This window comes from Diceros bicornis, chromosome 20, assembly GCF_020826845.1.
Source record: "Diceros bicornis minor isolate mBicDic1 chromosome 20, mDicBic1.mat.cur, whole genome shotgun sequence".
NCBI classification, from domain to species: Eukaryota; Metazoa; Chordata; class Mammalia; order Perissodactyla; family Rhinocerotidae; genus Diceros; species Diceros bicornis.
Window position 1 is genome coordinate 20,867,607 of NC_080759.1, and position 11,264 is coordinate 20,878,870.

An 11,264-nucleotide genomic window follows, 5' to 3' on the forward strand; every position below is an offset into this window, starting at 1 on the left:
TTCCTGAGGAGGGGGACACTGGGATCTCCCCACATCCTATAAAGTGAGTGATGGAGTGAGCCACCAGCAGGAGGATCTCTTGAATTCTCAGCAAGTTTCAGTGAGGAGCCAAGGGCAGTAGTCTCCCTAAACAGATGCTCTGGGTATTTCACAGCTGTTTCTTGGCTATGGCTTCATCAAATGACATTTTTCAAGCAGCTGAAGACGGTGGATGCCTTGCGGATGCTCCAGCAGAGTGCCCGGCACATTGTTTTGGGTATGGGAGGCAGGATGGTACCGTGGCTGAGGGCACTGGCTTCAGAGAGACTTGGCTTTTAGTCCTGACTCTCTTACCAGTAGAAGAGGAAGAGAAACAGGAATATTAACTCCTCATCCCATAGGTTGTTGAGTCAGATTTCCCTCTAGATAGGTGTTCTTCTCTCTCCTGATGTAAAAACAGAAACTGTAATCCAATTACTGAATAGGAAGGAGAGACGACAGGGTTACAGGGCTAGAGAAACGAGAGAAACCCAGGTATATTTTGATGGTGTCACTCACAATGCCACGTCCCACAGTTTTAGCAACTGTTCCTATAACTGTGGGGCCTACAAGGAACTTCCGTGTGGTTTGTGCCGATGGACTAATCTTGGCTGAAGGAAGTGCCTTACATAGCCCTGAGTCTCCAGAGCTGCCCCTTACAGGAAATAGAAGAGAATCCTCACTGGCTCCTCTCTGCTTTGACTTTCTTTCTTCACTTTCAGGCTTTGCTCTGAAATGCTCTGAGAGGACAGTCCTTGAAGTGGCTATAACTGACACATTCCTATATGGGGAATTCCAGCTCCTTTCTTCAGAGCAGGTTTTCACTACGAGAAAGCATGAAGATAGCAGAGAAATAGCAGTGTCCTACGGGAGCAAGGGCAGGATTGGCATTTTGGGGTATTAGGATATATACTTTACTGGCATCTAAATTTCTTTTGGAGTCTCTGAGTTTTGTTGTAAAAGGAATTCCTGGCGCTCAAGTATTCTCCTATGAAACCAACAAACTGATACCTCCAAATTGAAAAAAATTTGATTCCATTCCTTCATCCAATATTTATTGAGGACCTGCCATGTGTCAGCCATTGTTCCAGACCCTGGGGGCATAACACAGAGATGACGGTGACGTAGATCAGGGCAGCAGTAGAGGTGGAGAGAAGCAGACTGATTCAGGTCATGGTTAGAGGTAGAGCCACAGAACTTTGGATTTGAGAAAAAGAGGTGAATGAAGGTTGATTCCTAAGGTTTGGACTTGAACCACTGGGTAGGTGGTTGTGTTATTTATAGAGATGAGGGAGATGAGAGGAGGATCAGGCTTGGGGCAGAAATAAAGGGCTCCATTTTTGTCACATTAATTTTGAGATGTCTATGTGACATCCAAGAGAAGATGGCAAGTAGGCTTGTCTTAGCTCAGGCAGCTATGATAAAATAGCAGAGATTGGGTGGCTTAAATAACAAACAGCTGGGAAGTTCAAGACCAGGGCACTGGCAGATCTAGGGTCTGGTGAGAGCTCCCTTTCTGGTTTGCAGACAGCTTTCTTGTTGCATCCTCACAGGGCAGAGAGAGAGGAGGACATGCTCTCCTGTCTCTTTAATAAGAGCACTAATCCTATTCCTCAGGGCTCCACCCTCATCACCTAATCACCTCCCAAAGGCCCCACCTCCTAATACCATCACATTGGGTGTTAGCATTTCAACATATGAATTTTGGGGGGACACAAACATTCAGTCCATAACAAGACTTTTGTAAACACAAATAAGGCTGAAACCCAGGGGGAATGTCAGAAGGAGAGATATGAATTTGAGAGTGATTTCCACATAGTACTTAAAACCAAGGGATGGGAAAGAGTTTGTAGATGGAGCAAAGAGGAGGCAGGGCTGAGCCCTGAGGCATGGCAGCACGCAGAGATTGCTTAGAGCACAAGGAGCCAGCAAAGGAGACTGCGCAGGTGTGGTTACTGAAGTAGGAGGCTACCCAGGAGCCTGTGTTTTATGGAAGTCAAGAAAGGAAGGGTTTCAAGGAGAGAGTAGTCGACTTAAATGCTACTGAAGGTAGGGTAAGATGAGAAGGGAGAGGAGCCATTGGATGTGGGGACTGGCGATCCTGGTGACCATGACAAGAACAGAGAACCAGGGATGAGGAAGCCAGGTGAGAGCTGGCCAAAAAGGGTTTCAGAGAAACCTTTGGGCTGGGGAAGTGGAGCCAGTGAAAGGAGACACTTTTCTCAAAAGACATCTTTTCTCTGTGTTATAGGAAGGGAGGTGCACTGGGCTATAGAAACAAGATGGAATTGGAGTCAGAAGACTTGAATCCTAGGATTGAGACTCATCAGTTGGATGATCTTGAGCTAATACTGCTCTATATCTCAGTGTCAATTTCTTCATCTGCAATGTAGGTTTGACAATACTGCCTGCTCCACAGGGTTTTTTGTCTTTGTTTTGGTTTTTAAATATTAATATTTCTTTTATGCCCTTGATCTCAGAAACTGAGCATAGCTTCCCTGCCCCACAGATTTTCCTGAGGGAGAAAGAGGCAACTCACCTACTCATATTGTAAAGATCAAGATTTAGTTACTCTCTTAGAATATCTCCCCAATTTTTGTCATGAGGACTTATCAAAATTCCATGAAAACAGACACTGCATTAATATGCTTAGTAACCACTCATTCATTTATTCATTCATTCAGCAAATAGTCATTGAAAACCTACTACAGCCCAAGCACTGTTATCGGCACTGGAGTTACAGCGGTGTCCAAACCAAGTCCCTGCCACATGGAGTTCCCACACAGCGTAGGAAGGCAGACAGTAAATAAGGACGCATGTATGTCAGGCGGAGATAAACGCTATGGAGTAAAATAAAGCAGGTTAAGTGGGAGGGAGGTGTTGTTTTCCATAGGTGACTATGGAAGCCTCACCAATTAGAGGATGTTTAAGCAGAGACCCGCAGGCAGTGAGGGACGGGCCATGAGGATACAGGAGCATCGCAGGCAGAGGAAACTGCCAATGCCAAGACCCTGAGGAGGGAATGTACTCAGGGTGGTCGTTTAGTCTGGGGTTGACTTTTCCTTATGACTCCACTCTAGACATATTTAGAGTCTTGTTGCCTTCAAGCTTCGAGTTTCACAAACTGCTAAATAGAGAAAGGAAGTAAAGTCTAGTAAAAATGATAAGTTGTTATTTGACTAGGAAGCATTACAATCTCTTTAAAAAGTACGTAATCGCCACTCCTTCCATATGGCCCTTTGAAACTTGCTAATTCAGGACTACAATATTTTCCATCCTCTGGTAGTCCCTAGATTTCCCCTCCCTTGCCTATCACAAGGTCCCTCCACCCCCATCTGTGTAGCACAAAGTCCACACCCCTCCAGATGCAGAAGGCAGTTCTCGGGTGGTGGGGGGCGTGTCTTAGGTTATACCAGTATGTAAAAGAAAGTCTGTCATTTTGTCACGTTAAGGATCTGGGCTCTGGTGTTCACCCAGCTTCTAGGCACTTCCCTCCCTCCTTCCTGCAATGCAGTCTTCATTGTAAATTCTGAGGCCGTGGTCTTCTTTTCCACAGAGGAGTAAATGAGAGGAAGGCTGTAGAGGGTTGGAGATGGGTGCAGGTCACGTGGGCCTTGTGGGCTATTGGGAGGATGGTGGCTTTACTCTGGGAGATGCCTAAAATTGCAAACTGTTCTTGTTTTCTGACCTGTGTATCCCAGAAGCAGCACTGAGAGATGTCATTATTCCCATGCTACCCAGTTATCAAAACTTTCAAATCTCTTGAATCGCAGCCTTCCACTTCACCCACCTAGAAAAATCCCAACCCTGGGTCAATACTCTACTTTGCCTCCTCTGTATCTGGTGCAGAGGTCTGCACTACAGGAGAAAATGACACAATTGTGCAGTTGAGGAAACACCAATCTCTCTCTCTCTATATATATATAATATACAGGAAGTAGAAATAGCCAAGTATTTTATATCTTCATATGGTATTAGTTCATCCTAGTGTACTAGTGGCAATTGATTTATGGCACCATATAATTTATTGTTCCAACTGGGACATTGTTGAGAGTGAATGGATACTATGAATAATTACACCAGGACAATAGGCATAAACCAGGAGTGTCTTAGACACACCAGGAGTAATGGGCAACCTACTTATGAACAATTTTACATAACCAAAGGGAAGGGAAAGATAATTAGGCCTAGGATAAAGACCAAGAATAATTCCAAACCTTCCAGGCCCGTGTTGAACCCACCTATACTTAGCAGACACCCTTCATCCCATTTCACAGAGAAAATTGAGGCTACCAAGCTCAACTCCTTGCACTTTTCCCTATAAACTTGCTGTATGCCCAAGTTCATCTGCCTTTCCTCTCCTCTTGTTCAGGACAAACCTCCACTTGTATCTGGACCCCGTTCCCTCCTGCCTCTTCCAGGATCCACCTCTAGCATCCCTTCTCTTTCCTGTAATCTTCCATCCCTCCTTCTGTACTTTTCCCCACCTAAATGCAAGCTCTAATCCTAAAAATCCCTTTCCTGATATTATGTTCCTCTCTTCCTATAGTCTAACATCATTCCTGTTCTTCTATCCAAACTCCACGTGCACATCTGCATATGATGTCTCCTCTTCTTTGTGTCCCATCCATTCATATAATTTCTGTCTCCTGCTGAGTTATTAAAGCTACTCTCATCAAGATTAGCTTTATCCACGTGGCCGAAACCACTGGATGATTTTCATCTTTATCTTATTCGACTTCTCTTGATGCCTTTAGCATTGTTGAGTGTTCCTAATGTTGACTCCCTCAGCCTCCATGAAACTAGACTTCCCTGGTTCTCTTGGTACCTCTCTTAGGCTGCTCATTCGTCGTCTCCTCCATGGTCAATTGCCAGTAGTATATTAGGATGAACTAACATCATATGAAGATATAAAATACTTGGCTGTTTCTACTTCCTGCAGATGGCACCAAAGGCACATGACTATGAGCACGTGTGAGAAGGGGCTGTGGAAAAGCTGGTGATGTTCTTTATTTTTGACTTGAATATCCTCAGTGCTCTGGATCTGGAGGAACCACGTGGCCAAGGGGTCTTTTTAGCATACATTTCTTTTTTCAAGTCTCACCCAGTTGTGGGGTGAAGGTAGGACTGAGTCACATGTGTAACTTGCATAAGGGGGAGGCCAAATGCAGCAGTAAATGGTTCTTTGGGAGGCAGAGTTCAACAATTTAAAATCAATTTTATAGTTCTAAGGTAGCCAAAACTAGTTTCCTGTGGCTTCTCATATTTCTTTAACTAGGATTACCAGAACGTGGCTTTGTGTTAGAAATGCAAGTTTGGCAGAAAAGTGTCTTCCCCTAACGAGGCCTGGTGCCTGTTGGTCTTGTGTCTGAGCTCCTGGGGCTGTTCAGTGGGGAAGGGTGGTGGTGGCAATCTCTGATTTTCCAGTTGCTGAGAAGTCCACAGGCGTCCTGTGGACATATTAAATGGCCATAAACTACCCTGGAGCTTTGGGGCTCAGAGCAGGGCTTCTGTGTGGGGCCTGACTCCACACAGGTCCTGTGGGTAGGCTTGTGGGGAGCAGCTTACCACTCAGAGCTGGCCCTGTGGACCCCTCATCGCTTGGTGGGTGGCTTCACGTTGAAGCCCGTGGCCTCAAGAAGACTCTGTTCTGAGCACTAAGCAGGAGACGAGGCAGTCGAAGCGGAGGGTTCACCAGTTGTGGGAAGGTTACAAGAATTCCCATTGTGGCTGAAGACAAGAGCAACCTTTGTGTGCTCTGTTACTGAAAGGCCTCTGTAAAAGCTCATTTATTCAAGGCCTTGTGGAATGTCAGAGCTGGCAGGGACCTCAGAGACCAGCTAGCCCAGCCTTCTCATTTTTTTGATATAGGTTTTGCAATGCAGATGGTGGCTTGATCCTCAAAATTGCAACAAGTTATGTCATTTCATAATTTTTTACATTCCTTCAATGTTAAACTATTTGTTGCTGACAGCAAAACAAGAAATGATAACATGAAGGTTTTTTGAAGCTAGATTCCTCATGTGTGTATCACACCTTCAGCTTCCAGGTCATCCCCCATTTCTTTATTAACCCTTTGCCAACTGACTTCTGTCCACACCCTCTGCAGAGACAGTTCTCCAGGCATTACCAGAGCCCACCCTCACACCAGAGCCAACAGGCTCTTCCTAGGCCCATGTCTCAGAGCACACTCACTCCTTGAAACTCTTCCCTCTTTTAACTTCAGAGACCCTGTGCTTTCCTGGTTCTCCTCCTCTCTCTTTGACTATAAACCAGACTTCCTATGAATTTAAGCCCCATGACCAGTCCCTGAATAAACTGAAATCAAGGTTCAGATGCTCCTAAATTCCAAATCTTTGAGCTGAGGACTAGATTCTAGAAGTAGGGAAGGACAGGCCATCAGCCTGACCCACGATCTTGTCCTGTTACCAGAAGTGGCTGAAATAAAGTTCGAGATATTCATTTAAAGTTTTTGTCTTTGTGGGCACCCTTTCATTTGCCATTCAAGCAGGTAGTTGTTTTTGTGCCTATGAATTACGTTCCCATAAGGGTTTAGGCTCTTTGGAACACAGAAACTACGGTAATGCACAGGCTCTGTCCTCTGCCCACTGCCGCCTCCCTCTGCAGAGGCAATGAACAGAGGCACAGCCCAAAGCAGAGGGGAGAGAGCAGATTCCTCTCCAGATTGAGAGGTTATCTTGGACTGGGGAGATGGGGATAGGAGAGAAAAAAAAAGAAGGGGGGTCTGCCAGGTGGGGGGCGCTGGCCAAGGATGGAGGAGCTGAGCCTGTCCATGGACCTCCCAGTCTCCACTTGAGAGGACCCTCCCAGTGCCCATGCTCAGGGTCCCAGTTCACCTTTCCTTCAGTTGGTGTCAAGTGAGGACTTTGAATCACCAATCATGTGATGAAGAGAGGTCCTCGCTTGGCCCCCAGTTTGTCTCCTGACAATCCCTAGGAAACTCATAACTCAAGAAAGGGATGGATAACTAGACACACAAAGAGTGTGTTGCTGGTGGGGAAAAACCCATGTGTCCTTGATGGGGATAAACTGAACAAACTTGAGAAGTTACACAAACTCCTGACATTCTGAGATGTTACCCTCCTCCCTCTCGGAGCTCTATCCTTCTCCTGTTATCCCTGGAACAGAGCTGCCTCCCAAGGAGGAAATAACAGGCTGGAGCACCAGGCCTTCGTGCCCTTTTTCCTCCTGGGCTCTTTCACAATATCCATTGACGCATTCTTCAAAGTCCAGCTCAAATACCAAAAAGGGCTCTTGTTCCCCTCATGTACACCATCATACATCCATAATATACAGGCTTATCTTCTAGTTAAGGCCCTTTTAGTGGGGTTCTGTTCCTTGCAAACCAACTAGAGTGGCAGAGTAATATTTTCCTAAGTGAAACAAATCCTTGCCTCCCTCCACACCCAGCTATTTCCTTTTCCCCTTGGTCTTTGCATGTCTTTGAACAGTGTTCTTCAAGGAAGGGATTTCTCACTTTGCTTAAAGGCAACAGGAATAGGTAGCAGTCCAAAATGCAGCCAACCATCATGTGCCAAGCCCATTACATGGACCATCTCATTTAACTTTACAACATCCCTATGGAGGTAGGTACTACACCATGTCCATTTTTCAGATAATAAAACTGAGGCACAAAGGAGAAGTTATCTGCCTTGCTGAACGGTGGAGCTGGGATTTGAACCTCTCACCACTCACCCAGTCAGGGGTTATAGAGCCTACAGGAAAAACTGTCTCTCTAAATGATGGGGATATTACCCAAACTGCTGGTTAGCTGTATTATTCCTCCCTCCCTTCCTTACAGTTACTATTTGGGCCTTGGGGGCTCTTTGACCTCTTGGGGAAAAGGGGCTGAATGAGCCTAGGTACCCACAGAATCAGACTGGCCCCATTCCACTCCTCCTCTGGTTTCCAAGTCCCCTTGGCTCCCCCACCAAATATGCCCCAGCTTCTACATTATTAGCTGAGGGTTCTCTTTTGGAGTAGAATCTACCATAAAGTGTTTATATTCCTACAAGTCAAGGAACAGCAGAAAACATTTGCACTTTCACACTTGGAGAACATTTCTCCTTTTCTACTCTGAGCAGCTACCTTGAAATAATCACTTTGGAGCTAGGCAGAGCTCTCCTCTGGGCTGGACAGAAGATTCTGCATGTGTTCCAGGCCACCACGCTCATGTTAGTGTGGCATAAACTGTGTGGGTTTTGCAGGGTAACAAGGGACCTCTTGGCTGTTGGAGGTAGTTGGTTCAGCTGGTGTGATATTGTGATTTAGAAGAAATATATATTTGGGTCATTGATATGACCCAAATATATTTCTCATATATATTTGGTTATCAGCCACAGATCCTGGCTCAGAGCTCCCAAAACCCTTGAAATTTCCTAGGTGATGAGAGGCATAAAGGTGCCTTTTGTTAGGTTAATGACATGGGATCCTTTTGGATCCCACCTAAGAATGGGGGCTGGTTGCCAGGCAAACCAACCGTGTGATTAGAGGTTTAGAACTTTCCGTCCCACTCCCCTGACCTCCAGGGAGGGGAGGGAGCTGGAGGTTGGAATCAATCGCCAATGGCCAATGATTTAATCAATCATGCCTACGTAATGAAGCCTCCATAAAAAACTCAAAAGGACAGGGTTCAGAGAACTTCTGGGTTGGTGAACACATGGAGGTGCTGAGAGAGTGGTGCACCCGGAGACGGCCTAGCAGCTCCTCGCCCCTTCCCACATACCTTGCCCTATGCAACGCTTCCATCTGGCTATTCATGAGTTATATCCTTTGAAATAAACTGGTGACCTAGTAAGTAAGATGTTTCTCTGAGTTCTGTGAGCTGCTGTAAGCAAATTAATTGAACTCAAGGAGGGGGTCGTGAAAACCTCTGATTTATAGCCAGCCAATCAGAAGTACAGGGAACAACCTGGACTTGTGACTGGAGTCTGAAGTCCAAGGAAGAGGTTGTTGGAACCTTCAGTCTGTAGCTGGTTGGTCAGAAGTACAGGTAACAGCCTGGGCTTGCAACTGGCATCTGAAGGGTGTGTGTGTGTTGCTGGGGGTAGACATTCATCTTGTAGGACTCAACCCTTTATCTGTGGAATCGGATGCTATCTCTGGGTAGATAGTATCAGAATTGAGTTGAGTTCTTGGACACCCTGCTGGTGTCTGAAAATTGTTTGTGTGGAATCCACCCTCTCCACACACACTGGAATTGGGATCAGACACCTAAAAGAGCTGGAATTGCTCTGCTCCCCCTACAAAGATGTTCTTTTTAAGAAATTCAGAATCCTTGACAGACACCCTAAAGATATCCCTGACTCTTAAGCAGCTTCCTAGAACTCAGAGCATTTAATTTCTGCAGCAAATTCTAACAAGGCTTCATTTACCCTTGTTTTCCTTTGTTCTGTTGACTTCCCAGGAGATTTAAAGTATCCTGAGATTTTCTTTTAACTACTGGTATTTCTGAAGCTAGCAGTAACTTCTGACAGCCCGCCTCACTTTCAAACATCAACTCCCACTGAAGTCACAGCCGTTGCCTCAAAGAAATTGGCTCAAATTTAAACATCTTTAAACTAGTGTGGGAGTAAGGGAGACTCCATGAGAATTCTTAGCATTCCTAGATAGGCTCCTTAACGTGGCAAATACAAATCCCAGTCTACATCTCAGATTTGCAAGAATGATAACTTTTTCAATAATCAAACTCATGATTTCATATCCTGTTTTGCTGAGTGGCTACAACACCATCTTGGTCTATTCAGTCTTCCTTCCTTCTTACTACCCAGCAGGCTGAGAGGAAAAGGACTTCCTGGGTTGGGGGACAGGACAGTCAGGGGAAGTGGTCAGAGTGACGACATTGGTGGGTCCTAAAGAAAGGCAGGGCCCCATGGAAGTAGTCCAAATCCTATATGTAGATTTATGGGCCCCAGGAAGACAGTAAGACCCCAGGAGAGAAAATGTCTGTGTGGTAAACTTGGCAGCTAAGGCCTTACCCAGCCTCACGGAGAGTATCTACACTAGGAGTGCGCTGAGAACATTCAAAGTGGCTTGGGAGAAACAGAAAAGGTTGCTGGCACGTCACCTGGCCATTCAGGCGGGAATGAGGCTGTTTCTACGGAGTCCGCATGGACTGACATCAAAAGACCACATGGGGTGAGGAATGTCTCAGAGGGCATTGAGGAGCAGATAACTGCCACACTCCATCTCCCAGTCATCTCTGTCCTGGCACTACATAAGTCCCATGGAATTTCAACACAACTTGGGGGTGGGAGATGCGAGGGAGAAAACTTCAATTGACTGAGTGAGATACAGTTTTACATCCACAGCAAATTGGGAGGTCAAAACAGAAATCAGTTGAGTTTTGGAAAAATATAGAAAATTACCATTCATGCATACCTTAATTTGTGAAGCTAGAGTTGTATACTAGCTCTAATAAAGTTTGGATTTATCAAAAGCACCCAAAAGAATCTCACGGAAAAGAAAATTCAGGAACTACATCTGGGCTTCATGGGAACAAGAAAGCCAACAGGTAGCTGCTGTCTATGACTCTGACTATTCCTTCTAATCAGCTTTTCTCTGACACATGATGCCAATCTCCTCTCTGCAAAGACTGAGACAAAGGCAGGTGGCTTTGTCTGTTGACTCATAGTCTCTCTTCCTCCATAACTTTGGTGGACATGGGTCTTCGGCTGGTGCTCACTAAGGAGCCATCTGCACATAACTTACTGTCCTGTGACTGCCACAAAATCGTTGCACTCAATGTCTCTTTGTTGAAAGTTTGAGAAAGAATTATCTCTGACACTCTTGTTCCCCAAGGTGATGCCCCTCAGACCAGGAACGCACCCTGGTCCAAACATGTGGGGTCAGAGGGTGAGGGGTCATGTAAATCAGACATGGCTGCTTAAGCTGGTCACGTCATCAAAGATTTATGGGTTGGACAGCTCCAGAGAAGAGAATTTTGGATCCGATTTCTAATTCACCTTTACTAAAATTACTGCTGTATATGTTTTATACTCCTCTCTATATTGTAACTTCCTTGAAAGCAGGGGCTCTAATTCATCTCTGTTTGCACCATGACATCTTTTGCATGCCTTTTGCATTTGGAAGAGTGCACGGAATATTTGTTGAATGAAGGCACATCTCTATATTCATTCTCTGTTCTCTATATCTTCATTTCTGAGTGGAACAGTGGTTAGGTTAATACTTGAATAGAATATTGTTGCTGGGACATAGCAAGTGAG